Below are 27,674 nucleotides of genomic sequence, written 5' to 3' on the forward strand. Positions count from 1 at the left end.
CACAGGTGGTGAAATGGTTCGAGTTGATGTTGGTGAGAGGTGGAGGATTTTCTGTGTTCTGTGCTGTCTCATCCTGTCTGTCATATGCGTCCATGAGTGTTGGTTTGTGCAGTTTTGTTTGTTAAAGTGTTTTTGTTCTGTTTAATGCTTGGTTTATTTTATTTTGTTTAAATAAAGAAAGAGCGCATTGGCGTCTCACCCCGCAGTACTGAACCTGTGTATACTTCCTGGTCTGACTTCACCCACCAAGCCATCCGTGACATGCATACTCAATAAAGGAGTTTATTCTTCAGCTTGACACAAATAATTCAGGACTGAAAGGGTTAAAATAGTCTTGCTCATTATTAGATTTAGTAGTCACAGTACGTTTCAAAATGTACTCCTATTTTCTAAAGAAAAAATAACTGAATTAAAGGGAGAGTTTATGTAACGGGCAGTGTTGTGTATTGTACTGCCGTTACAGATTCTGACCCTGTTGGTTAGATGAGTTATAAAGCTCTATAAGCACACCTGCAGAACCTGGTTCTTTTGCATAGTGGTTAAGGCACTTGCTTGCAGTGAGTGTGGTCGCCAGCAGCCTTTTACATATAAACCATTAACGTTTCCAGAATATTTGATTTCTGGAATTTTGAATATCCTTGTGTTTTGTGTTATTCTCTGTTGCTGTTTCTGCTTACAAATGTATATTAAAAAAGGGTTTTAACACACAGCAAAAATCTTCCACATAGCTTGGAGCCAGGCTATGACTCTTTTAAAAAAAAAATAGATCAAAGTACGCTGTGAACCGAACCTCTCTCCATCGGTCCGGTTCTTTCCTCTTTCAAAGTGTGGCAACCTCTTAAGACAAGCTAAAAAAAACTACAAAAAAAAAAGATCCCTTGTCCCTGATGCTAAACCACTCAGCCCCTCAGCCTTACATCTTTTAAGTCTGCTCCTTCCTTTTAACACAAATGTAGGAGGACAATCATTTAACAGTTGCTATAGGAACCTAAGTGTAAAGCTAGGACTGGTCTCTGGAGCCTCTTATTAGAATTTCATTCAAAAACTAACACTTCAGGGATGCACCTGGGCCTCTGAATTAACACTCCTGAGCTCAAGAATAACCACTGGAAGCTGCAACGCGGGCTGCTTTAAAATGCAGTTGGATTGAAAAGGGATTTTAATTAATGAGCAATGCCACAGGGAGTTGGTGACGTATGTGGTTTCTCTAAATGTGAACTAATAATGACTCATTGCCAAATAGAAATGCATTGCTTCTTATTCCTTGGGAGGTAGGCTCTTTTTCAGTCCATTTGCTCAAGGGATGTGCATTGCCCCCTCATAAACTTTATGTAACAAACATTTAAAATAAAGTAGGAGAGGATGAGGATTTGTTTTTAAAATAAGCAGTTTCTAAAGAAGTCTGACTTTAAAACTTTGTTAATTATTGCTCATACCTGGCTATTCATGCATGGATGGATTTCTTTTCAAGGATAAAACAAGGGCCCTGTTTATATCCACAGGAAATGCAGCTTCATTAAAACTGTTTTCCATTCCCCTAAAAGATTGGGTCGATTTATTCCGTTTCTTCTTTGATTTTCAAAGTCTGCCAGATTCTTCCGAAGGGAATTCATTCACAGTCTCATATTTTACAAGCGCATACATTTTGCATTCTTAACTTCTACCACAGCAATTAAATCAAAGTATTGGGCCCTATGTATGAAGCTTGGATTATTTATATGTTCTGAAGAATTATGGAATTAAACTTGAACAACAGTCATTAGTATTTAACTGGACACAATTCCTAAAAATAATAAGGCTAATTTTTTTCAGTAAAGCCTTGACCACTCCAGCTTTTATGAGCTTTTCAACTCATACAGACAACAAGGCACCAAACATGCCCTACAGAACCATTACAGAACAAGGACTGGTTGTCGAATATGGGATACCAGTAAACAGAATTACTTAAGTGATAGCCAAAAGGATAAATGAAGTGTACAAGGAGATAACTGTATTCTGAGGGAGCAACAATTGATTAGCACAACTAATAACAGCCCTTTTGTAATAAACAAAATAATATCATTATAAAATATTCCCCTTTTAAGGAATCACCTATAGTTCTCACCTGTCCTTTAGCTTCTTTTCTAGACCTTCAAACCTTTCTTACCTATCAAAAGTCCATGCTGCAATGCTAGTGTCTAATACGTGCAAAATCCGCACATTCCTTCACACTTTACCACTTGGGGTGGAGACCACATCACCCAGTGATATAAGTAAGTGAACCAAAACTAATTTCAACATTCAATTGAGAAAGACTTGTTATGCATTTCCATTCGCTATAGATCTCAAATGGGCAGTTTTGAAAGAAACACCTGTTTTATCAAACATGTATTGTCATTTTATAACATGATATCTGGTACTACATTACATACTTATTCTCAGCATATCTGTTACACTTCATTTCACCTTTGCAGTGTCTTCTGGGTCAAAGCATGTTACTGGTTTAAGTCAAGTCAATAGGGGAAGCAGCTGGTTGGTTAATGACAGGAAAGGAACCATTGAAGGGGTGGGGTTAATTTCACCCTGCTGGTGAAAAGACAAAGTAAGTGCAACACCAACTGAAAGCATGGCTTGCAAACTGAGATTTATTTAACCATGTGCAGTACCGTGTTTTAAATCTTAACATTTGAGACCTACAGGTATATTACAAATAAAAAATGCACAACAGATGGGTTTTATGGAATTACTGCTTGTTAGTTACAGTCACTTTAACATCATATTTCCTCCCTTGTAAGAGGCACATGTTTTTGCATACTAAATAACTGAGAAAATTCAGCAATTAACTAGAGCGAAACAGTGAGTAAATCACTTTATTTTAACCAAGCAAATAGCATTTTAGTGAATAAGGCTGTGGGATTAAAATCGGTTCTGAATGAAAGCTCACCATTGCTGGTAATGCTGTGGTCTGCTTATTGTATTGTAATGGTATATCAGAAGTAGTTTTAAACACAAGGAGCCATTGCATGATTTCCATCTGTTAGCATACCGCTCGGCAGGAATTTGTACACAAAACTAGTAAGACTGTAAAAGTAATTACAATTCAGCACAGTGTGTATTGCCCTGATTACATGCTAACAAACCCATTGTATGATCATCGACCCCAGTTATGCAGCTCCATTTGACCTTGTAGGGTTTCATTTGCGAAACATTTGGTGAAGGCTGAGGTAGGAATAATGGTCATAGTTGGCTGGATTTAATACAAATCAGATCTCAAAATGGTTTCATTCCCAAGATTAGTGTTCTGATGGACTACCATGAAGAGGCATTCAATCAGACGTATTAATTTAGATTAACAAAATAAACCAATTCCTGTCCAAGCGACTAGGCCTGGATGTTGAGAATCATTGGGATCGTTTGTCTGCAGATCAGATTCTTTGAGCGGGGAGATGGAAACTATGAAAGGCTTTTGATTATTCTTGGACAATAACTTTAATAGTAAGGAATATTATTCTGGGGGTAAGGTCAATCTGAAATCATTCCATCTATTAGACAACTACAACTAATTATCCTCTGTATAGAGTTGGCGTTCTGTCCTTCCCTGGTTTTCTTGTTTAAAATCTGTTTTTATGGAGTTTTTTTGTATGAGATCATCTGTACAATGAGTGAGTTTTATAATGGATGTGTGTCGCAGGGCTACTTATTGTTTTAGAAGTGCTGTCTTGTGCATTCCTTATATGTTGATGCCGCAGTGCTGAAGTCATGTTGCAACCAAAAAAATACTTTTGTAAAAAAAAAAAAAAAAAAAAAAAAAATATGTTTAGCAAGTCTATGAAACTGCAAATATAAACGACTTTCCTTTTGGTTTATATTTTGGATACTGACTGAATTTGCTTGAAGACAGAGTGCTGTGTAATCCTGAATGTGGTATGGGTCTGGTACCATGCATACTAAGTGGTAGCCCTGAAATTATATTTTATAATGTTTATGAAGTCTATAATATCTATAATATCTACGTAACTGTTCTAGACTGAAATAACTTACATTGTAAACTCAAATTCATCAGGAATTGTATTGCTTATCTTTTTTTTACTTTTTTGTGCACAAGATGACACTCTTAACAGCTTTAGAACTGTAGTTGCTACTGACAGGTTCCAAAAAGGGACATGATGTATTAATATGTTTCTGAGAGAAAATCTAAGAACAAAAGGGACAAAACACATTTTCTAAAAGGAATAAACAATTTTAGCAGTATTAAACTAGCAAGAAACTACTCACATTAACTACCCCTATTTGTTTCTTGTCTAGTATCATATTGTTAATTGCATTCCTTTTAGAAAATTTGACTGAGCCTTTCCTTGAAAATGTAGGTGCTTTTGTTATATTACCAATGGATAAGTCATCAAATTCAGACAACTGGTCTGATTAACAAACCTCTCTGTATATGAATAGACTCATCACTTCAAGAATCTTGGGCTTGCAATTGGTTTTGATGGCTTAACAGTGTAACAAACAAGCTATTTTGTTTGAGCTTCTAAATAGGGCCCAAGGAGTGAATGACAACTCCTGAGGGCCTGTCACATTTACATCTTAGATGAATAATTACATTTCATATATACAGTACAATGCTCGCGTTCTATCCATTTATTGCATCAACCTAGAATTGCTCCCAGTAAAAACATGAATTGAGATGTATTTCATACTTTCCTCAATCCCTATTAGGCCAGTAGTGGTACAAGACCAGTCCTTCCATTGACTTGAACACAAAGCCTTGCAGACCACAGTATTCGACAGCGTTGGGAGCTGCTTCGGGTGCCAGGGATGCTGTGCTCAGCAGCAACACAGCCAGGCAGCCACAAAACCTCTGGCAGGGATAATGTGCAATCGGGCGCATGAGCAAGCATTTCTCCTGATGAGCGAAGATCAGCCAGGTAATATTGCCAAACCAGCTCAGAAGAGAATAACTCCTCATATGATAAAACAATTAGAAGTAGGATAGCTGATGTCAGGCTGTTCGATATGGTTGATCTATATGCTCAATATGTAAGAAGTGATGTCAGAGCACTACAGAGCACAGGTGTAACTTTTAATCAAGCAGCTTATTTCGGCGCCAGCACGAAGCGCCAGCAAACAGAAGAGCCTCAACAAAAGAGCCGGGAGTCTAGCTGTGGGAGTCCAGCGAGGGGAGGCCTGCGCTGAGACGCTGTTCGACTAGATCCGAACCTAACGGGCCTCTAGAAGACGCTATCTACTAGTCAGGTCTGTACCCTCCACCCTACTGCTCCTACTGTGCCTTTTGTCTTGCTTGTCCTGCTATGACTGTCTCTCACATCCCTGTTCTGTCCTCCCGTCCTCGTCCTCTGCCCTCCCTCCGCTGCTGCTCCTCCAACCCCTCTAACCTCATTTCTCTGCCTCTCCCCCCCTCCCGCACACTCTCTGGTGCACTCTGGAACTGTCACTCTTCTGCTAACAAAGCTGATTTCATATCTGCCTTTGCCTCCCACCTCTCGCTCGATTTCCTTGCTCTAACTGAAACCTGGCTGTCCCCTGATAACACTGTTACTCCTGCTGCCCTGTCCTCTCTCTACGTCCTGTCCCATACCCCGCGTCTCGCTGGACAGGGAGGTGGGACGGGTCTTCTCCTCTCTCCCTCCTTACTCTTTTCTGTCCCCTCCGATCTCACCTCACTCTCTGTCAATACCTTTGAATTTCATGCAGTCCAACTAACCTCTCCCTGTCAACTCCTGCTCATTGTTCTGTACCACCCCCCTGGGCCTCTCACTCACTTTCTGGATGAACTCGACTATCTACTCTCCTCCCTCCCCTCTCTGTCTACCCCGACTGTCCTGTTGGGTGACTTCAACATCCATCTCTCCAACCCCAGCCACTCTGCTGGATTCCTCCCTCTCCTTCACTCCTTCGACTTCTGTCTCTCTCCGTCCCCTCCTACCCACAAAGCTGGCCGTCAACTGGACCTCACCTTCTCCAGGGCCTGCTGCCCCTCCACCCTCTCTGTCACCCCCCTGGACCTCTCTGATCACTATTTCATCTCTTTTTCTCTGTCTCTCGCCCCTCTCCCTGCTCCTCCTACCCCCACTATCACCTCTCGCCGTAACCTCCGCTCTCTCTCCCCCTCTGTCCTTGCCTCCACTGCTCTCTCTCACCTCCCTCCTATCGACTCCTTTTCACAACTCTCCATAGACTCTGCTACCTCCACCCTCTTCTCCTCACTCACCTCCTCCCTCGACTCCCTCTGTCCCCTCACCTCTCGACCTGCTCGCCCCTCCCCTCCCCATCCCTGGCTCTCCTCTGCGCTCCGCTCGGCAAGAATCACACTGCGATCTGCTGAAAAGAAATGGAAGAGAACCAAACTCCCTGCTGCCCTAGACCTTTACCGCACTCTCCTCTCCTCCTTCTCCTCTACTCTCCTCTGCTAAATGTGCTTATTTCCAATCTGTAATCCAAGCCTCCACTAACAACCCACGTAAACTATTCTCTACCTTCTCCTCCCTCCTAAACCCTCCCCCACCTCCTCCTCCCTCCTCTATCTCCCCTGATGACTTTGCCTCCTTCTTCTCTTCTAAAATCTCAGATATCCACAAACTCTTTAACACCTCTCCCTCCCCCGCACCCCCTCCTGCTCCAACCCCTACACCCACTACATCCCCTACTAACTCGCCCTCCCTCTCCACCTTCTTGCCCCTCTCAGACTCTGACCTCTCCTCCCTGCTCCAGGGTCACAAACCCACCACGTGTGCCTTGGACCCCCTCCCCACTCACCTCTTTCAAGCTGCTGCTCCTGCTCTACTCCCCTTCATCTCCTCCCTCCTCAACACCTCTCTACTTTCTGGTATCTTTCCCTCTGCCTTCAAAAAAGCCTCTATCACTCCCCTCGTCAAAAAACCTACCCACGACCCCACCTCCCTCCAGAGCTACCGTCCTGTCTCCCTCCTACCTTTCCTCTCCAAAACCCTCGAGCGGACTGTACACCGCCAGCTCTCTGCATTCCTGTCCAACCACTCTCTGCTTGACCCTCTCCAATCTGGCTTCCGCTCTGCTCACTCCACTGAAACCGCCCTCCTGTCTGTCACCAACTCACTTAAGTGTGTCCGAGCTGCCTCTCTCTCCTCTGTCCTAATTCTCCTCGACCTCTCTGCTGCCTTTGACACTGTTGATCACTCTATTCTACTATCATCTCTTGCTGACCTGGGGATCTCTGGCACTGCTCTGGCCTGGTTCTCCTCCTACCTCTCCAACCGCACTTACCAGGTAACCTGGCGTGGAGCAACCTCCACACCTCACCCTCTCTTAACTGGAGTCCCACAAGGGTCAGTCTTGGGTCCTCTCCTGTTCTCTCTCTACACCCGCTCCCTGGGCCCCCTCATCGCATCCTATGGTTTCTCATACCATTTCTATGCTGATGATGCTCAGATTTTCCTCTCCTTCCCCACCTCTGACTCCACCATCTCCTCCCGTATCTCTACCTGTCTGTCTGCTATTTCCTCCTGGATGCACTCGCATCACCTCAAACTCAACCTCTCTAAATCTGACCTCCTTTTCTTTCCCTCCTCCTCCCCCTCCTCTGATCTCTCTATCTCTGTTCCTCTGGAATCTACCACACTCTCTCCCTCTTCCTCAGCTAAGAACCTTGGAGTCACCCTGGACCCCTGCCTCTCTTATTCCCAGCACATCTCCACTCTGGCACGCACTTGCCGATTCTTCCTGAGCAACATCCGAAGAATCTGACCCTTCCTCACCAACTATGCTACCCAGCTCCTGGTCCAGGCCCTGGTACTCTCCCACCTAGACTACTGCAACTCCCTCCTGGCTGGCCTCCCTGCGTCCGCCACCCGTCCGCTCCAGCTCATCCAGAACTCTGCTGCCCGCCTGGTGTTCTCTCTGCCTCGCTTCACCCACGCTACTCCACTACTCCGCTCGCTCCACTGGCTCCCGATCACCGCTCGCATCCAGTTCAAGACTCTTGTACTAGCCTACAGATGCCTTGACCAGACTGCACCCAGCTACCTCCAGACCCTCATCTCTCCCTACACCCCCACTCGACCTCTCCGCTCCGCCTGCACTAGAAGACTAGCTCTACCTCCGCTACACTCCCCTGCCTCCAGAGCCCGCTCCTTCTCCACCCTTGCTCCGCAGTGGTGGAATGACCTTCCTACAGATGTCAGGACTGCCCAGTCCCTGACCACATTCCGGCGCCTCCTTAAGACTCACCTCTTCAAACAGCACCTGTAGAACTCCTCTGTTTGTATCCTGGGACACTATCACCCTTCATGTAAATGTGCTTTATTTTGCTCTTATCTGCCCCCTATTTTACTGCATTTAATCCTGTACTTCAGAATACTGTAATCTGCCAAGTGTTTAACCTGTAGTACTTTGTATTTAATCACATCCTGATGTAACTATCACTATTTAATCATATCCTGATGTAACTATCACTATTATCTGCTGTATTATTGAATTTTGGTTTGTCACACTTGTACTTTGCTTGAACAAAAGTTATTGTATTTCTTGCTCTTATTGTATTACTTGTATTGTAACACTTGAAATGTATTTGCTTACGATTGTAAGTCGCCCTGGATAAGGGCGTCTGCTAAGAAATAAATAAATAATAATAATAATAATAATAATAATAATAATACATTAATACCACCCCTACTTGCGAATCTGGCTTTTTAGTCCATTAGTACACATCACAAAACCACTACACAATTTGTCTTAACTAACTGTCACTGCTTGAGGGATGCCCAGAACTGACTGGCAGGGATCCTATAGCTTTCGTATTATTTCCATGACGCAGAATTAGGCAGAGCAGGGGACATCCAACTTTGCTGTAGTACAACTGTCTTCAGAGCCACTGAAGCACAGCAGGCTGCAATATCAATGGCATGCAAGTCAAGGGAGGTGAGGAGGAAGACTTCTAAACCTTATTCATGTGCTATTTTGAAACTGGGTTGAATGTTTTGTGCTACAGATGATTACATTGCTACAAACCGGACACATATTTTAAGCATTTTAACCTTCACTTGGATGCTAGTGGAGTAAAGAAGGATTGGAGACAACCACTGCTATTCTACCCACCAATGTTTGGTGAACATGGGAGAGAGGGTTTAAAAACAATAATGCCATAGAAAAAGCTTTTACAATATGTACATTATTCTATTAATATCAGTTTATATTTGACAACATGCTCTGTAGCATTGGGGGACAAAAACTACTTTTAACTTAGATTTGGAGATGTCTGTTAGAACAAGACGAGCGGTAGCTTTTCTTTTGAGTCTCGGACCTTTTTGTAATTATCACACCTGTATACCAGCTGGTCTCATTTGGAATATTTCAAGCAGCATTGCTATACAGAAAGCCCACCCTTAACAAAGTGCTTTGGGTCATGCATGTCCCTGTCTTTATGTCTTTATGTCTGCTCGGTTACTCCACCAAACATTTGAGCCGCTTTGCCAGTTGAGCCTCGTAGGGTTACAGTGCTGACGGTGCATCCCGCATGGGATCATATCACGGTTTCAATTACGTTTTATCATGGAAAATTTGATTTGATCTGGATTGCACTGGTAAATAAATACTGCGCCCTTTCCATTGTTTGTCTTCCATGAGAAGACTACTGAAGTGATTGCCCAGCAGGCTGAAGGTTATTCCAAGCCCCTAACCAGGCCTGTGGTTTGAGGTTGTAGAGCCGATTACTATAGCAAGAATGAGAAGGACCCCACACCCCCACACCCCCACACACCACACACACCACCCTTTTCTACCCCCTTTCCATGTTATCAACACTGCAGGTCTGAATTAGAGGGGAGGGGGGAGGATAGCGAGAGAGAAAAAAAAAATGCTGCTTACAGGGATCCGAGCCAAGTGCTGAATCACGTAACCATGGAAACCAGAAAACCCAGGAGGCAAGAACCACTTTCCTTCCTTTTCAAGTGCAGGAGTGTTTAACCAATTCCTGAAATCAGGATACATGCTTCAACCATCATACATTTTGTATATGACATATATATCTTTATTGAAAATATTATCAAATACATTTGTAGTATATTTCAGATATATTTATATTAATGGGCTTCACAGGATTGCAAAAACATATTCTCTATTACTCGATTTCTCTAGTTCATATGTTAGGATCACAAATCGAAAATACAAACACCGTAGCAATCCGTGACTGCAGTCAGCGTGGGTTTCAGACGAAATTTGATTGTATCCTGTAGAGTCATCATATCTACATCGTAGTTCAAATATACACCCCGGAACAATATTGTGAAAATGCCATGTGCTGTTTTTAAATGAGCAGTTAAAATGACTAGCACTAAAAAAGACAAACTACTTTTTGGAAAGGTGGTAAGTTAACAGATTCTTGCTCTGACTAGCAATGCTCTGAGTGGCCCTGATGCCTTCACATATGCAAAGTCAGTTCCCTGCCCTCCGTTTAAGCCAATTGTAAAATAATTGTCTCTGTGCTCACAGATTCTTGTTCTTTGTTCAATTCTATAAATATATGCAGAACCTTGAATTCTCAACTCTTAAGGATTTACTTAGATTCTCAGTGATGTCAAGCCTCGAGTACGACTGCTTTTGGTCGTTTTAAAATAATGAGAGGAAAAAAAAATATATGCATTAGTGCTAGAGCTCCAAACCAAATCTTATGCACATTTTCATCAGAATCTGTTATGCATTAGCTGTGGTAATTATAGTCACTCTATCCTGGACCATCTTTGATATGCAGTAGTTCTTTAATAGAAAGCTACAAAGTTAAAAGAGTAACTACCTTCAAATGTCTTTTCATTTGCTCTTTTTTATTATACATTTGAGTGCCCAGTTCTTTTACCCCTGATTTTCTCCCCGATTTAGAATGTCCAATTACGTTCCCTCACCACAGCAATTCCCCATACAGCTTGATCATCTCCTTTAAATCTGTCTTTACCTGGCTTTGAGCTTATCTTGTGAATCCTGGTGCAACGAAAAGCCTTCCTCATTCCACATTCAAATCATGTGGAAATGTAAACTTTCAACTCTGTCAGACTCACATACTGTACAGTCCTGTATGAATCATTATATAGTAATGTTTTTTTTTTTTAAACGGTACCCGTGATTTTTGTCAACTTCTGTCAACCCTTCATTATTATTTAATGTAGATTTTAATTGTATGGTGCTAATCCTCCTTTAAAAACAATTATGATTTAGTAAATAAATCTATATTTAAGTGCAGTACTGTGTGACAATGCAGCTTGTTTACCACCTGCATCTCTCAGTTTACTTCAATAACCGATACAGCTGATAGGCAGTGATAGCAATTCCCTAAACATTATAGTGGATTTTCCACAAACATGGGAAATACCTAAGAACTGCTTAAAGATACCTAGCAATCTCAAAGCACTTGTTGGACATTGTGACTCGATATTACAATTAAATGCAACCAAATATTTTATTGAAATACATTTAATTTATTCATGTATTTTCATTAATTTGGGTAGACATGTATCAGTGTTCATTTTGGGTGAGAAACTTAAACCTATGAGATCAGTGACTTACTACAACACTGAACTCCGGTGGCATTATAATATATGGTAATAATCTATAAGTATTCATGGCATTGCACTCTGTAATTTAGAAGGAATTTAAAACTATTATTAGCTTGGCTCCATTGTTAGCACAGATACAGAGTCAAAGAAAGCTGAAGTTTCCTACAGGATTTGTACCTGTTCTTTGACTGTGCGTTTAACCAGTGGATCTGGATATCATATGAAGGACCCAGGTGAGTCTTACTGGAAGACATCAGTATGAGTTGTTCTGCTCCATTGAGGAGAAGCCTCCAGCAGATCAACACATTAAGAAAGCCAGATTCACGGGGAGTAATGTTGTCACTTATTTTTTTGTAAAGCCATTTGGTTAATTGAATTTACATAAAAATAATAATAATATTAATTTATACATAAAGTGAAATATAACACAATTTCCTTAAAAACAAGAAGACAAAATAATAATAAAAGAAAACAGGCTGAAATGACAGTTGCACACCCAAAAGCCATATCACTCCAGAAATGATACTTTTTAGAAACGTGTTTGTTTTGCTGCAATAGTTAGTAATGATGGTAAATAAATCACCACAGAACTCACATAATGAGCTATAAAAATAGACAAGAAATGAAATATATTATGAAAATGTAGCTAACTGGTATAAAGTAGCCCTTTAAATTAGGTACAGCAAACTCAGCAAAAGAACAGCCCACCATTAAGCACTGTCATTCCTTCTCGATAGGACCATTTCACTCAATCACTTAAAGGGTACATAAGGACCTTTTTATTTTATTGTGTTACATGTTCCCATGTGTTGCTACAACTGTTTACGTAAGGTGTGTGTATTGTTTTTAAAAAAAATAAAAAGGTCCTTGTGACAGGATGGACCGAGGTTTGAGACTCAGAGACAGTATAAAGTTCAAAATAAAGATTTTTAATAAACAAAAATACAATATAAACCAGCACAAGGGCCAAACAAAGAGATTTAAACACAAAATACAAACACAAAACAAAAACTTACAAAATAAAGTTTCCAGGCTGGGCGTTGCCTTCACTGGAACCAAAAACTTACAAAGACACAGCACAAACAAAACACTCCTCTTCTGGAACTCTCTTTCTCCTACTCTCTCCCCCAACCAGGGCCTCTCCCCTGGCTTTTATCCCCTGTGGCTGGAGCCCAATTATTCAATAATTGCCGATTAGTCAATTAGGGCTCCAGCCACATTCTCACATGTTTTCCTGGCAGGGAGGAATTTTAACCCCCTCCCTGCCAGTCCCAACCATGATCATAAAGACGGGGCAGTACCCCGTCACATATCCCCCCCCTTGTGCCAAGCACAACATGGCCTAAATGGCCACCTCCCCCCTCAGTCTCAGTCCCGGAAGAGGGGGAAGCACAGTGTCCATGGGGGTGGCCATGGTGGGACGTTCGGCACCACCCAATTCTTCGTGGCCAGCAGCTCCCTCTTCCGGGGCTCCGGCCACACACCATCTTGCCGCGAAAGTGCAGCTGGGGGAGCTGGTCTCCTGACCTCCCTCCCCCTCTTCATGGTCAGCAACTCCCCTCCGTGGGGCTCCGGCCACAGTGTAGCGACCCCAGGCGAAGCAGGATCCCTGGCAACCCCAGGCGACGCCAGCAGCAGCGGACCCTCGGGAGGCGACGGCAGCAGCAGCGGACCCTCGGGAGGCGGAGACGGGAACGGCGGCCCGGCTCCCTCTGGTGGCGGAGGCGGGAACGGCGGCCCGGCTCCCTCTGGTGGCGGAGGCGGGAACGGCGGCCCGGCTCCCTCTGGTGGCGGAGGCGGGAACGGCGGCCCGGCTCCCTCTGGTGGCGGAGGCGGGAACGGCGGCCCGGCTCTCTCTGGTGGCGGAGGCGGGAACGGCGGCCCGGCTCCCTCTGGTGGCGGAGGCGGGAACGGCGGCCCGTCTCCCTCTGCTGGCGGAGGCGGGAACGGCGTCTCGTCTCCCTCTGCTGGCGGAGGCGGGAACGGCGGCCCGTCTCCCTCTGCTGGCGGAGGCGGGAACGGCGGCCCGTCTCCCTCTAGTGGCGGAGGCGGAAACAGCAACTCGTCTCCCTCTGCTGGCGGAGGCGGGAACAGCAACTCGTCTCCCTCTGCTGGCGGAGGCGGAAACAGCAACTCGTCTCCCTCTGCTGGCGGAGGCGGAAACAGCAACTCGTCTCCCTCTGCTGGCGGAGGCGGAAACGGCAGCTCGTCTCCCTCTGCTGGCGGAGGCGGAAACGGCAGCTCGTCTCCCTCTGCTGGCGGAGGCGGGAACAGCAACTCGTCTCCCTCTGCTGGCGGAGGCGGGAACAGCCTGTATTCTTCCCCTACAGGTCCCTTCAGCCCTAGGCCTGTGGGCTTCCCCTTCTCGGGCCGTGGACGCACCGACTCCTCCCGCTCGGGCCGTGGACACACCGACTCCTCCCTCTCGGGCCGTGGACGCACCGACTCCTCCCTCTCGGGCCGTGGACGCACCGACTCCTCCCGCTCGGGCTCCTCCCCCTCGGGCTGTGGACGTTCGGGCTCCTCCCTCTCGGGCTGTGGACGTTCGGGCTCCTCCCTCTCGGGCTGTAGACGTTCGGGCTCCTCCCTCTCGGGCTGTGGACATTCGGGCTCCCCCTCTCTGGGCGACGGCAGCGGCTCCCCCTCTCTGGGCGACGGCAGCGGCCCCCATTCTGGCTCTCGGGACGGCAGCTCCTCCCCTTCTGGCTCTCGGGACGGCTGCTCCTCCCCTTCCGGCTCTCGGGACGACGGCTCACCCCTCTCTGGCTCTCGGGACGGCAGCTCCTCCCCTTCTGGCTCTCGGGACGGCAGCTCCTCCCCTTCTGGCTCTCGGGACAGCAGCTCCTCCCCTTCTGGCTCTCGGGACGGCAGCTCCTCCCCTTCTGGCTCTCGGGACGGCGGCTCACCCCTCTCTGGCTCTCGGGACGACGGCTCACCCCTCTCTGGCTCTCGGGACGCCGGCTCCTTCCCTTCTTGCTCTCGGGACAGCGGCTCCTCCCCTTCTGGCTCTCGAGACAGCGGCTCCTCCCCTTCTGGCTCTCGGGACAGCGGCTCCTCCCCTTCTGGCTCTCGGGACAGCGGCTCCTCCCCTTCTGGCTCTCGGGACAGCGGCTCCTCCCCTTCTGACACCAACTGTGACAGGATGGACCGAGGTTTGAGACTCAGAGACAGTATAAAGTTTAAAATAAAGATTTTTAATAAACAAAAATACAATATAAACCAGCACAAGGGCCAAACAAAGAGATTTAAACACAAAATACAAACACAAAACAAAAACTTACAAAATAAAGTTTCCAGGCTGGGCGTTGCCTTCACTGGAACCAAAAACTTACAAAGACACAGCACAAACAAAACACTCCTCTTCTGGAACTCTCTTTCTCCTACTCTCTCCCCCAACCAGGGCCTCTCCCCTGGCTTTTATCCCCTGTGGTTCCTCCCTGCCAGGAAAACATGTGAGAATGTGGCTGGAGCCCTAATTGACTAATCGGCAATTATTGAATAATTGGGCTCAGCCACATTCTCACATGTTTTCCTGGCAGGGAGGAATTTTAACCCCCTCCCTGCCAGTCCCAACCATGATCATAAAGACGGGGCAGTACCCCGTCACAGTCCTTATGTACCCTTTAATGAGATTACACAGGGTAGAGAGTTAAAAAGAAACAAACAAAAAAAAACACACATGAAAACATTTGGGATATGTGATACAAACACATGTAAGTAAATGGGCTGTCCCTAGCATGGTTTATAATCACTTTATCAATTCTTGTATCATTCTTTTACTGGGGACTGCATGATGGGGAATACTAATGGCAATAGAAATGGAATCAGTGACACGTGCTCCGAGCACTCCCCTGCTTGCTGGAGGGGTTTTTAATCCTGCATCTTGAGAGACTATGACAGCGTCCACAATACAGTTACAGAGAATGAGTATCTCCTTGAAGAATCATGAAAAAACATATGAAATCACAGATATACTGCAGACATTTACAGAATTCTATGGAAATGTTCTTTAACGTAGCAATGTTTTAATGCAGAGGTTAGCAGAACAATATTGGTTTGGTTAAAAAAACAAAAAAGTTTTGCTGTTTTTTCTGCCCTGCCAGCTGAGCAAAAAATATTGGGAGTACTCATAGAATTTACTGACAGATAAAAGTGCAAATACTCCACCTAAAAATATTTTAAATTCCATGGCATTTTATGGATAAAGCTGATAATCTGAATGGCCCAGGAGGGCTGATAATCTTCGCTTGTTTGTCAGGTTCTTTGTTATACAAGGCTGTCCAATTAATCACAAGGAACAGTAACAAAAGTGATGAATGGGGAAAAGATGTTACTTCAGATTGAAGGGACTGGAGATGGTAATCATTGAGAAATGGTCACGTATCCCTACAGAACAATTTCAACAACTTGCAAACTCATCACTTAACTGGTGCCACCCAGCCTATTGACAGTATTATGGAAGGTGTTTTTGCAGTAACCCTGCACTTCTTAACACATTTGCAAACTAAATGTGAATCATCATGTTTACTTATTAGCAATAAATGCAACAAAACCATTAAAAGCTTACTGTAGTAAATTTGAACAATAATTTACCAGTTTTGTTTTACTTCTGCTTATACAATGCATTTACTGAATAAACCATGGTTTATACCAGCGCTTGTATGCATATATATTGATGATTTATCTCAGCGATTTTGCAATGCTTACTGCGCTTCACTACGCCTTTAACATGATGTTCTGCAGCACTTTTTACAAATCCCAGAGTTAACGGTACTTGACGTTCCTAAGTCTACAGAGAAGGGAAATTGGTCAAAACCACGTCTTGTTCTGTATGCCTTATTGTGAGGAGCCCTGGTGTCTTTGTAATTATTTAGTGTGCCAAGATAATTAAAGCATGTGCAGTTCTTCAGGATGAGAGGCCTGAATTCAGAATGGAGGGCTCCACTATGTTTTGCCTTTGTGCTTTTCTGTGTAATCGTGTTTATTGTTGGGTAGCTGGAATGGAGAGACAGGGAGAGAGCCTGCTTTGAATTTTAATGATCTTGAACCAACCCCGTCATACCCCCCTCCCCCCACTCTCACACACAGTACACACATTCTCCCCCTTCACCTTGCATCGTGCTCCTCCACTCATCAGTACACACCACTATCTCTCCTGTGAATGTGTGGAGGGGACAATTTATAGATAGGAAGGAAGGGGGTTGGTGGTGAAAGCAAATAGGTGGAGGTTTATCAAAGGCCTTGATTCTAAGTTTTGAGTGGATACATATACAGTTATGTCTTATCATTAAAATAGGGTCTATTGTTACCACTATCAACTTTTTTAGGTTTTTCTGTAAAATACTACCACTATTTGTTTTTCATTTTTCTTTTCAAGTTACAACAGAGCTCCCTTAGAACATTATAACAGCGATGTGGTGCTGATCAGATTTCAAGAGCTTGTTTCCTCCTAAAACCTGTGAGACGTGAACGAACTGGACTGTCAACAAGGTTTGTGATAAAATGCAATGCACAGAATGCTAAAATACAAAGGAATGCAGCAAACAGACTGCAAGGAATTGTATTTTAGTGTACAATGAAACAAGATTGCGGGACACTGCAGCTGGTGTATAAACCTGTTTTTAAAACCATGTATGGGTGCTACACCTTGGTAATACACCTTTAAGAGGAGTTGAGAAGGACACAAAGAAGTGTATCAATTGGAAGCACATAAAAAGAATGACAGGAGAAGTAGCGGGCAGTGAGAGAAAAAAACAAAACAAAACAATCCCAGTCTGTCTTTGAATAACTCTGTGTTTCTGTACCTCGTCTGACATTGATTTAAACTTGCTAACATTAAACTGTCAATACATGGTGAGCCCAGGCCTCAATGGAAGGAACAGCTGTTAAGGTTTTCAGCAAAACCCGGAGCCACATGTTCTACAGATTGATTCACAATTCAAGATGGACTACGTAAGCCATTTGAAAAACGGCTTACATAGCACATGTACAAAGGAAGACGATGAATAAAATGAATATTATATCAATAGATTCTGGAAAGGCAAAGAGAAATTACTGGATTCCTTTGCATATCCATACCAAATGATCTTTAATGTCATTGCAATAGTACCAAGGGGCAATGGAAACATGTTAATCCGGTATAAATTAATCAAGTACTATGGTGACACCATTTTGTAAGAAAAAGCAGAGAAAGGATTTTAAGTTGAAGGCTGGATATAGTGAGACGTTTCCTTGGGTTTCAGCACCCATTTCCCACAATGCTACGTGGACAGCTCTGGCTAGCACAGAATATCTTTCCTGGTAGACGCTCTAAATAGTAACCCTGGAGCCTAATTGTGCAAATTCAGTGGTTCTCCATTTTAATAGATTTGATCAGCTTTTTATAGCGTTGTCTTTAAAATACAAAACAAAAAGACCTTCGGAATAAATTTAAACTATAACACACAAAATAATTTGTGTGTGTGTCTATAGCACTGAAGTATGGAAGCATGTACATTATATTTTACTTCACAAGCACATATCTTTCAGAAATGCAGGTGTCTGTAGACAACAGTGAACACTGATGCTAGCCTGAAGCAAGTTTCTACATCAATCATCTTCAACCTTCGAGCATTTGTGTTGGACGGCAAGCACGAGGCTGTTTTTAATCCTGATCTATAATCACCCTCAGGGCTTGTCCTAGTCTTGCGCTATCTTCACTACTGATGTAGGTTCATCAGGACACCTTCTTTCTGTCTTTGTGTAACAGGCAGTGTTGTGCACGGCTTCTACGGAGTGGAATATAGACTCAAACAGCGCTTCTCAAAACTCTTTGGCCACAGGCACATTTTTTGTATTTCTCATAAGGGCATGGTGGTTTTGCTCAGTTGACATTTAACTAAATGCTTATTCCAAAATGTAAAATGAAATGACATTAAAATACTTTTATAAAACAAAACAAAAACAGAGGTTGTGAATACAAAGTGAAATGAATACACCAATATGGCAATGTCTCAGATTAACTGGCACAATTTACCACAGGCACAGCTTTGAGGACTATTGCTCTAAAACAACTTGTCAGAATGAACACATATGATAAAGATGCACCAATGCAGTTACATATACAAAAACAAAATGTAAGGAGGTGGATATTCAAAAACAATAATTCACCTTATTTCTTTACTTTTTGTTGACAATTCTAGATTTTTGACGAGCATCACTATAGCCTAGATGAATACACTGTAATAATCCCCCATTAGCAAAATTAATCTCTTTGTGTTATATGCATGTTGAGTGTTATATACAAGGTGCACAGTATGCTTGGGTAATAGTATTCTATATGGTGTGGTGTTTCTTAAGTGCTGTAGCAGTAGGTTAACGTTTTACACAACAACACTCAACAGGTGCACTTTATTAACATGGTGCATGTGAGCTAGACTGGATCCTTTGATTCCCTCAAAAAGACGAATAACATCCTGTGTGTATCTAAACATTGTTTCCTTCTACCCAATTTAGAATGGGAAGCCAACTACCTCTTTACACCCAGGAACTCAAGAGCGGATGTTAGCGAGGACAAAGGACACCGGCCAGCCCTGCAGACGTCTGCTTGAGATTACCGGGCTCTCGGTTAGTAAGGGCCGCTGTGGCACAGTGAGGATGAATGTGACGTTCCCTGTGGAATCCCCAGCGAAGATCAGCAAGTTTGCACAGCCAGGATGTGGATCTGCTCTCCACTGACTGTATGACACACCCTGCACACCAGGTGCTGTGCCTTTATCAGGTAAACCACTAGTAAATGTGCAAATTAGCATCAGCCTTACAAGCCCCATACATAGGGCCCTGTGAAATTCACGGGAGAATTAGAACAACATGACTAACCTGCAATTCAGTCCTAAACCTCAAGATGTCTGTGTAGCCACTGCAGCTAAACTGATCAAAAGAATAATTAAGTAATCAACCCATAAAATTCTGGTTAATTATATTTACACTTGACTTACCTGAAATAATATTGACAAAAAACGTCCTTTTAAAACCCTGTTATACATATACACAGGGATGTCAGGATTAAATAAATGTCAGTAGCTATCTTCAGCGTTCTGTTTATTAATCTGCTAATACGTACTTTGTAGTAATGGGATGACCAATTAAAATGAAAATGGGATGATTGTTTAATGATTTCTCATTATGTGTCTCACTGTGGAGGCTATATCGACATCTTGTGGCTGTAGGACTAAATTACAGGCTAAAAGATAAGTCGTGTAAAACACAAGGCCCTACCCATACAAGCCTTTAACTGTACAAAAAAAAAAAAACACATTGGATGTTTTAAACTGAGTAGTTCTAGAGCTTATAACTTATTACCTCATCTAAGCAACAGGGGCAGCACACACCACAGTTTATCCTGACCTTGAGATAACTTTGTGCACAACTCTCTTGTCACCCATCATTCTCAGTGAAGCTTAATTAAGCAGTCTTGCTCTCTGATACTCAATAATGTCATTGACAATTATTAAACCCGCTATTACCGGCAATAAAAAATGGTACTTCTACTTACTGTAGATTAACAGGACACACTCTAAGCCAGTGCTCATTGATTTAATGTAATGGAAATTATATCATCTGGACTGATGTAGGTGTCTCATTTTTCCAGTGGGCTTTAGCTGCAATCCAATTTTAAACATGTAGAATGGAGGCAAGCCAGAGATTTTAATAAAGGCTCTGGCTCCAGGCTGTTTTTTTTTCACTAGACCAAGCTGCCTACACTTTACTAGGTCTACCGAAAATACTTTATCATTTGGTAAGACGCCCACTTGGCTTGAAAAAAATAAACTGGAAAAGCTCTAACTGAACTGTACCTCGGTATTAAAAGTGGAGGAAGACAAAACTGCTATTGGGCTGACTAATTCCTGTCTTTCTTTTTACAGACTGTGGTTAGGGAGATGAGGACATGCCAGTTTTATCATTGTGAAGTTGAACTTTTCAGTTGTCGAAAACAAAGTGTTATCAACGTGATCCAATTCTCCAGTGGTTCATGCCATTGTGGCTGCCTTTTTGTTACCATTCCCCCTTATATAGAACTGTACTGTCCAGTGTCCTCCGGATGTGAGACATGTTATCAGTGTTAACAGACATGTTAACAGAACTCCGGATGTGGGACATGTTATCAGTGTTATGTTTTAAAACTCAGTGTTGAAACTGGAACTTGTATTACTATTATTGAATTAATATTACTGATCACATAGCTTTAGGTTCCCAATCCCTAATCAAATGTCAGTTCCTTGTACAACTCAGCAAGTAGCACATTTCACTAGGGCACGCTTGAATTTCAGGCTGGTATATTAGTTTACCATATTTATTAGAAGGTACAACAAAAAATACTTAATATTTATAATGAATAATTACATTTGTTTTACGCCCCTTTTCCTTACCATTTAAATATCTTTTCCAGTCATTCTCAGTGATTCTTATCTTGCAGTTATTCAGATATTCTGGGTTTTAAATTTGCCTGTCATAGACATATGTAATGTTTTCATTATCAGCCATGGTGTCTTTCTAGAAGTAAGAGTTTGCACAATCACCATCATGTTCACAGCTGTGCATTGCCAAAAATACAAAAATAAACTTGACCTTTGAATCTGTTCACCAGATGGCTTTTATAAAGAGAATTGGTCTTATCTAGACGTGGTTATGTACTGTACATGTGTGTCTATGACAGGCAACTAGAACTGTGAGAGCAGCTCCTTAACACAACACAAAGCACCTTGAAACCTGTAAGCCAATATTTTAGTCTGTTTTTACCATAACACTAGACACTCAATCGTGATATATGTTGGACTAATGAGAAGTTTGCCTATTACAGCCAAATTTATTTATTTTTTATTTAGTCGTCACCAATTTTTTCCACAAAAAGGTGCAGAGAAATAGGTAGGAATAGCACCTCAGTACTATATATTAAGCAAGTCATTAAACTGCCTGCCAGTGGTAAACTGTGTTATTACCCGCTATAGACATTTCTGTAGCAATCCGATACAGATAAGAATTGTATTGATGTTTGTTACTTAACTGCAAAGGAGAGTAAAGTCTGAAATTATAGCACACTGATTGGTGAATGTTTTGACCTGTACATCTTTAGTGCAGAAACATGTTGACTCAAGAGGTAGTGCAGGCTGGGTTAGACATTGACATGTCTTATAATCCCTGTGGGAGAGGCATTTTTACACACAGGTCTCCCTTGTTATTTCTCTATCCGACTTCCTAAACATAAAAAAATATTGAGGGCAGTGAATTAGTGAAGAGCTCTTTCTATAAAGTATAGACATGTACATTTATAGTCAACGTGTCCAAGCAGATATGATCAAATCATTTAACATGCAATTGAGACACTGGGCTGCCAAGTGCTAGGTTGGTTCTCTCCCAAATAACCGCCTGGTTGCCTCCCCCTGCCAATATGCATTTGAAAGAACTCCCCAACTCACAAGCTGTTCAGAGCCTTTTATGCAGATGTTTCAAGCAATTTTATTTTGTTCAGTCAGACTTGCTCCCTTGGTTCTCAGAGACAGCAAAATAGCAGAACGTAAGCCTCCAGCTTCATTACTCTCTGACCGAGGGGGAGGCCGTGCGAGAAACAAAGCGACAGGAGAACTATTGATCTTTATTTATCTGCTTTTTTATTAAAATGCAAATGGTTTCCATTTGGATACAAATCTTTTCCCCCTAAGCTTGTGGATTTGCAGAGCAGTTGTGATTTCAGATATCAGAGACATAAATGAATAATATTAATGAAAAGCCCTCCATCTGGAGACTGGGCTGCTACTCCACCTATTAAAGATAATTGAATCAATAAGCACAGCACTCAGTTCGAATGTCTAATCTTTCAGCTTTTTGGGTACTGCTTTCATTACAGGACATATACTGCATAGCAATTAAGCCACTTCTCCATCTGACACTGGAACTGACTTGAAAGAGGTTTGAACCCATACCTGTTCATTTGCATCAGCAGCAGACTGAAACTAAATTGATTTCGACTGAAACCCTGTTTGCCCCAGTTAGGGGTGCAGGCTGGCAGCACTCCAAGTCTCCAACTCGCACTGATGGTGGAAGTTACCTAATGAATGTCCAATGCAAAGGACCTGAGAGGTGTGTTTAAACATTAGTTTAAATGATGCATTGCAAAAATATAAATGTGCAGTATCTGTAACCTAAGACCACAGACTCATTTTTGAAAGAGTGCTGCAATTTGCTTTCTACATCAACAGCCTGTTGACTCCACATTGCCCCGTTTTTAAATCCAAGAGCAGTATCCATCTCTTGCAATAGCCAGAACAGCCACAGGCAAAATTAGCTTTCCGTGACTTTCAGTTATTGGTCTTTTCAGACCTGCAATTTATTGGCACTTCAAATGCACTATAAAACCGCTAGTGCACAAAATCCTTTTAAATAACATGTTTAAAATGTGTTTACATACTCCAGCGCATAGCATATAGATGACTGAGCCACAGATAATCAAAACTGCTCGAATAAATGGTCTGTTAATTTTGCAGTGCTTTGTACGTGTTTCAGCTGAATACTATGTAGCCTTCAATACTGTTGTGGGAATCACTTTAAAATGATTATCCCTTCTGGACCTAGGTGGCATTGCAGGCTAGCCTTTTACTTCTTGATGCCTGGGTTTGAATGAAATGAGTTTGGTGTTCTTGCCTTATCCTCCTGTGGAGCTGTTCAACCTTAGAAGAGCAATACGGATGACCAGGTAGTTCTTATATATCTAAAGGAGGGGTGTCCAATCACAGTCCTTTCCACTCCAGGTTTAACAAGTAAAATGAGATCATGAACTGCTTCAGGGTCTCGATGGAGGTTTAGTTGGTTCAATTAAACAATTTAGAACAGGGTTGGAACAAAGACCAGGACTGGAAGAGCCAACTTTAGCCACTCCATGATCTAAAGACTGCAACAAAAAATAAGTATAGTTTATGAAAGCGATAAATAGCTGACAAAATAATAAAGAATACCTTTTATAAAACAAAAGAGATAAAAAAAGAGATCAGATTTAACAAGTCTGCTTAAGCACTCTTCATTATGTGCATGCTCATGAAGCATGTGTCATGTCAGAACACAACATCAAATCCCTGTACATATACTGTCGTCTTTTCAAACCTATTAAGAGTCTTTAATGGGAAACTTCTAAACCAAAAGAGTCATATTATGGAGCCATATATAGTTCAAGAGCCATCCACTTGAGAGACCCTGCCGTATATCACAAAACCACCATACAATTTGGCAGGGGGTATGGGGTGTTCAGGTCAGGACGATTGCAGAGATGTGAAGGGCTGTGAAGCTCTCATGGTGTCAGCCTGTACTGTACCTGATTGTAGCCAGTGACTCACCTTCAACGAGGGCTAGAATCATATGCACCAAACTAAATAAATATGAAAAGTGCTCAAACAGAAAAAGTGCAGTTTATACATTAGTTGGAGGTAAATACAACGCAAGCTAACAGAAATTATGTATACAGAATAGAGGATTATTATCTATCAGTACAGATATGATTCACCAATAATATGTCAATTCAGGACATTGCCATGAATAATTCGTAAATGTAGGATTCCTTTAAAATGGACGCCCTTATCAACTACTCAGGAGCAATCCAGCTGCACAAAAATGGGTTCTATACTAAGAGATATGGTAGCATGAGGGTAGCTTCAATGGTATGTGATACGTGTAAAACATTACTACAGTAATGATAAACATTCTAGAAGGAAACTGGTGGTTGATTACATGCTGGGTAAGATGATGGCTTTTATAAAATAATAAACCAAACACTGAATTTAGGTCATAAGACATGGTTCTGAGTTTGTATGGATTGGGGCAACTGAGCCATTGAATGAAACGTGCAGCCCATTGAGATTTAGTTAGCGGGTCATGGCAAGACAATTATTCAGTTGTTAACGTAGAAAGAACCTTGCTGTCCTAGCAAGGTGATGGAGGGGGAGCTGTGAATAAAGATGCAGAGTTATCAAAGGATATTCAGCGACTCAGCATACTGATAGAGAACGAAGAGAACTTGGGATTGCAAATTGTTTAAACACCTTCATTTTTATATATATATATATATATATATATATATATATATATTTTTTATGTAATATTCAGTTACAACCAAGACAATTTTGGATACAAACACATTGCATTCCCTGGTTCATCTCAGTCTCTTCTGCAGGAATGGGTCCAACTCCCAGGAAGCAGCATCAGCTAGAGGTGTGCAGTGATGCTAGTGTTAATAATAGGTAAGAACATGTGTTTTGAAACATTGGTTACCTTTACTGATAATGGTAAACCCAACAGCAACAAACTATTCAATAACAAGTCAATAACGGATCTCTGGTCTGTTTCTCCGATAGGAATCTGCTTAGCTTCCCACATCTATATTCCACGGCTGATATCTACAGATCAGTATTCTGTGGAGATCTTTCCATTAACACCCAGCCTCATTCATATTGAAATTACCTGCCACCACCCTCCCATAAGGTTACTGTATTCTGACACTGGAACCCGGGGAAACAGAGATTGGATACTGGCAGATTGATCTAGTTTAATGGCAGGCATGCCGGGAGAAGACATCACAACTTAATCTAGAAGATACATTCCAGTGAAGGAGTTATGCAAATGATTACACAGTTTGTGCATCAGAGCTGGAGATAATCAGATGAATGATTGTTTATCAAGTACTCCTGACCTCCTTTGCATGTTGAGGTGGGAAATCTTGTCCGGAATGCTGCTGTTTATAACTCTTATCTTATGCACAGCATGGCAAAGCAGAGGTATAGCACTTGAACTTTTCTATTCTCGTCTGACTTTCCTTCACTGTTTAAATAAATGGTTATAAGCCCCCACCGGGGTTGTATGTACAGTATGTACAACTATGGCCAAAGGTTTTGCATCACCCTATAGAATTAACTCATTTTGCTTCATAAAGTCGAATGAAACCTGCTGAATAAGGTTAACATTACATACCACGTTGTAGTTTTCCATATACTTAATGGAAAAACTGACAACAATTTTCAAAATTGACATTTCGAAATCCAACATGAAATACTGTACTACTATTGTAGCTTTTGCTATATCATTTTCTTTGATTGCATGATATTAAATGAAATATCTAAATTATGTTCATATAGTTTTTATTTTTGAATTATGTCGCAATCCTGAAATTCCAAGTGCTGCAAAACGTTTTGACATAGTTGTACAGTATTTGAAAAATAAGACGTTTCAGCACATTTTGCTTGTAAAACTTATGGATGGCTGGCAAACATAAGGATTCATGTTGGCCAAGTTTTTTCAAGTTCAGTTTTCTTTCTGCATAAAGGTTGTCTATTGTATGGCTCATGCAATTAACCACTGACATTTTCAAAATCCCAGTTGGGAGAATAATTTATTTTTACAAACAATACACACTCCAGTGATCTGGCAACCTGTCGCCATTGAATCTAATCCATTTGAAGAGTGGTGGTTTTCCATTAATGTACCCTCTATCCTAAGGAGCCTAATACTGCTTTGACACACAATACACTTCTACAGCTGGAGCTGATATTCCATTCTGCATTATGAATGTGCTTTCATTAAGAATCCGCTGCAGGGCTGTAAAATCCCTTACCAGAATGGACGATATGCTGGAGGTGTGGATTTTTATCTGTGCATACTATTAAAATTGTATGTCAGTACCAGAATGCAAATACTACTCATCTAACCTGTATATACATTCCTGATGTATAGTAAATGAGAATTATTTCCACAAAAAAATATTTCCACGAGTTTACATTTGCATATCAACGACAAGTTCAAAACACTTACTCACAAATGTAAAACTATAAGAGTCTAATCAAGTAGACAGACGGTTCAGCTGGTTTAATGTACACTGCAGGCTCTAGCCAAAAGGTTTGTCTAATTAATTTGGTTTGCTATAGTTTTAACATATTCAATAATATTTATAGTGACCAAATCCTTTTAAAAACAGGACTGTGTGGCATACTAGCTGGGTCTTCATGACTCAAACAAGGAATGTTGTAACGTTTCACACCACAGACATAGATTTTCTTTTTTAATTTTAAAAGCAAGTAAGATTTCCTTGTGTTTGCAGTGACATAAGCACTAATACAACCGGCTGGAGGTGGGTGCATATCAGGGATGCTACTGCCAGTCATATGTGGCTGGAAGCTCCTTGTATTGTGATCAGAGAGCTGAGTAAATCTCAGACTCAGTGAGTGGGCCTCTGCTTCCACTCTGTTCAAACCTGCCTGTCGTCATGACACTATGTTCCAACTACAGTAGGTAACAAATAGTATTGTCAAGCTCAGTTGTACAACTCAGAAAGCAAATTGAAAATCTAATGGGGGCTCACCTCTTTCCAATGTTTTCTTACGCTGAGTTCTGTGGATAACATTTTGTAAGAAATACCAGCAGATCGGATTCGCTTTTTTCTAATTCACAGTAACACAATAAAGCAAGGTGTAGGTGTGATTGCCAGCCTTTTCTTTGGTTACATTTCCCCAGGCTGCATTCGGTTGTCAAGTATATCAAATAAATTGACATGTAGGGCATTAGCAAACCTCTGTAACTTGTTGCACAATTAACATTTTTTGAAATATCTATATTTCAACCCCAGTTGGCACATAATAAATATGTTACTCTAAAAGTGGAGTGATGCATTAAATAATAAACACTAAAAACAAGCTCTACAAAATAGTGTGGGACACTACAGCTTTAACTCTCCTGATTTCCAGCAGGCTGAACTATGATGAATGGCAAGTCTGCTTCACAGGGCAAATCCTCCATGTAGGCTGTAGAACAGAACATCCACTTAACCACCAGTTATCCTCTAACTCCGGCTCAGCTGCCAGGGAGCACATACAGCAGGATCAGCCCATTAAAATCTGAACTGGCAAGGAGCAGAGAGATACAGATCTGTGACGTGAGGTTCAAGTTAAATTGGCTACCTTCAATTTTTAATTCAATTTCTACAGCTTTCTGCAGTTTAATGCCCCAGGGCTCCTAGGTAGTGCGGTATTGTGTGTTAGGGCTCACAACATAGGATGTGGGTTCTGTATAACTGTATGTGATAGTTAGGCAAGTAATTGGGTATTTATGTTATGTATGTCTTTTTACATTTACACACACACACAT

The 27,674-nt window shown here is 42.1% G+C and overlaps 1 protein-coding gene across 2 annotated transcripts in view; it reads right to left on the minus strand.

Annotated features, from left to right (window-relative positions):
- Positions 1-27,674, minus strand: part of LOC117413818 (LHFPL tetraspan subfamily member 4 protein) — a 95,596-nt gene that overhangs the window by 47,231 nt on the left and 20,691 nt on the right. The gene's annotated exons all lie outside the window — the stretch shown is intronic.

The sequence above is a fragment of the Acipenser ruthenus genome, chromosome 25, assembly GCF_902713425.1.
Source record: "Acipenser ruthenus chromosome 25, fAciRut3.2 maternal haplotype, whole genome shotgun sequence".
Classification (NCBI taxonomy): Eukaryota; Metazoa; Chordata; class Actinopteri; order Acipenseriformes; family Acipenseridae; genus Acipenser; species Acipenser ruthenus.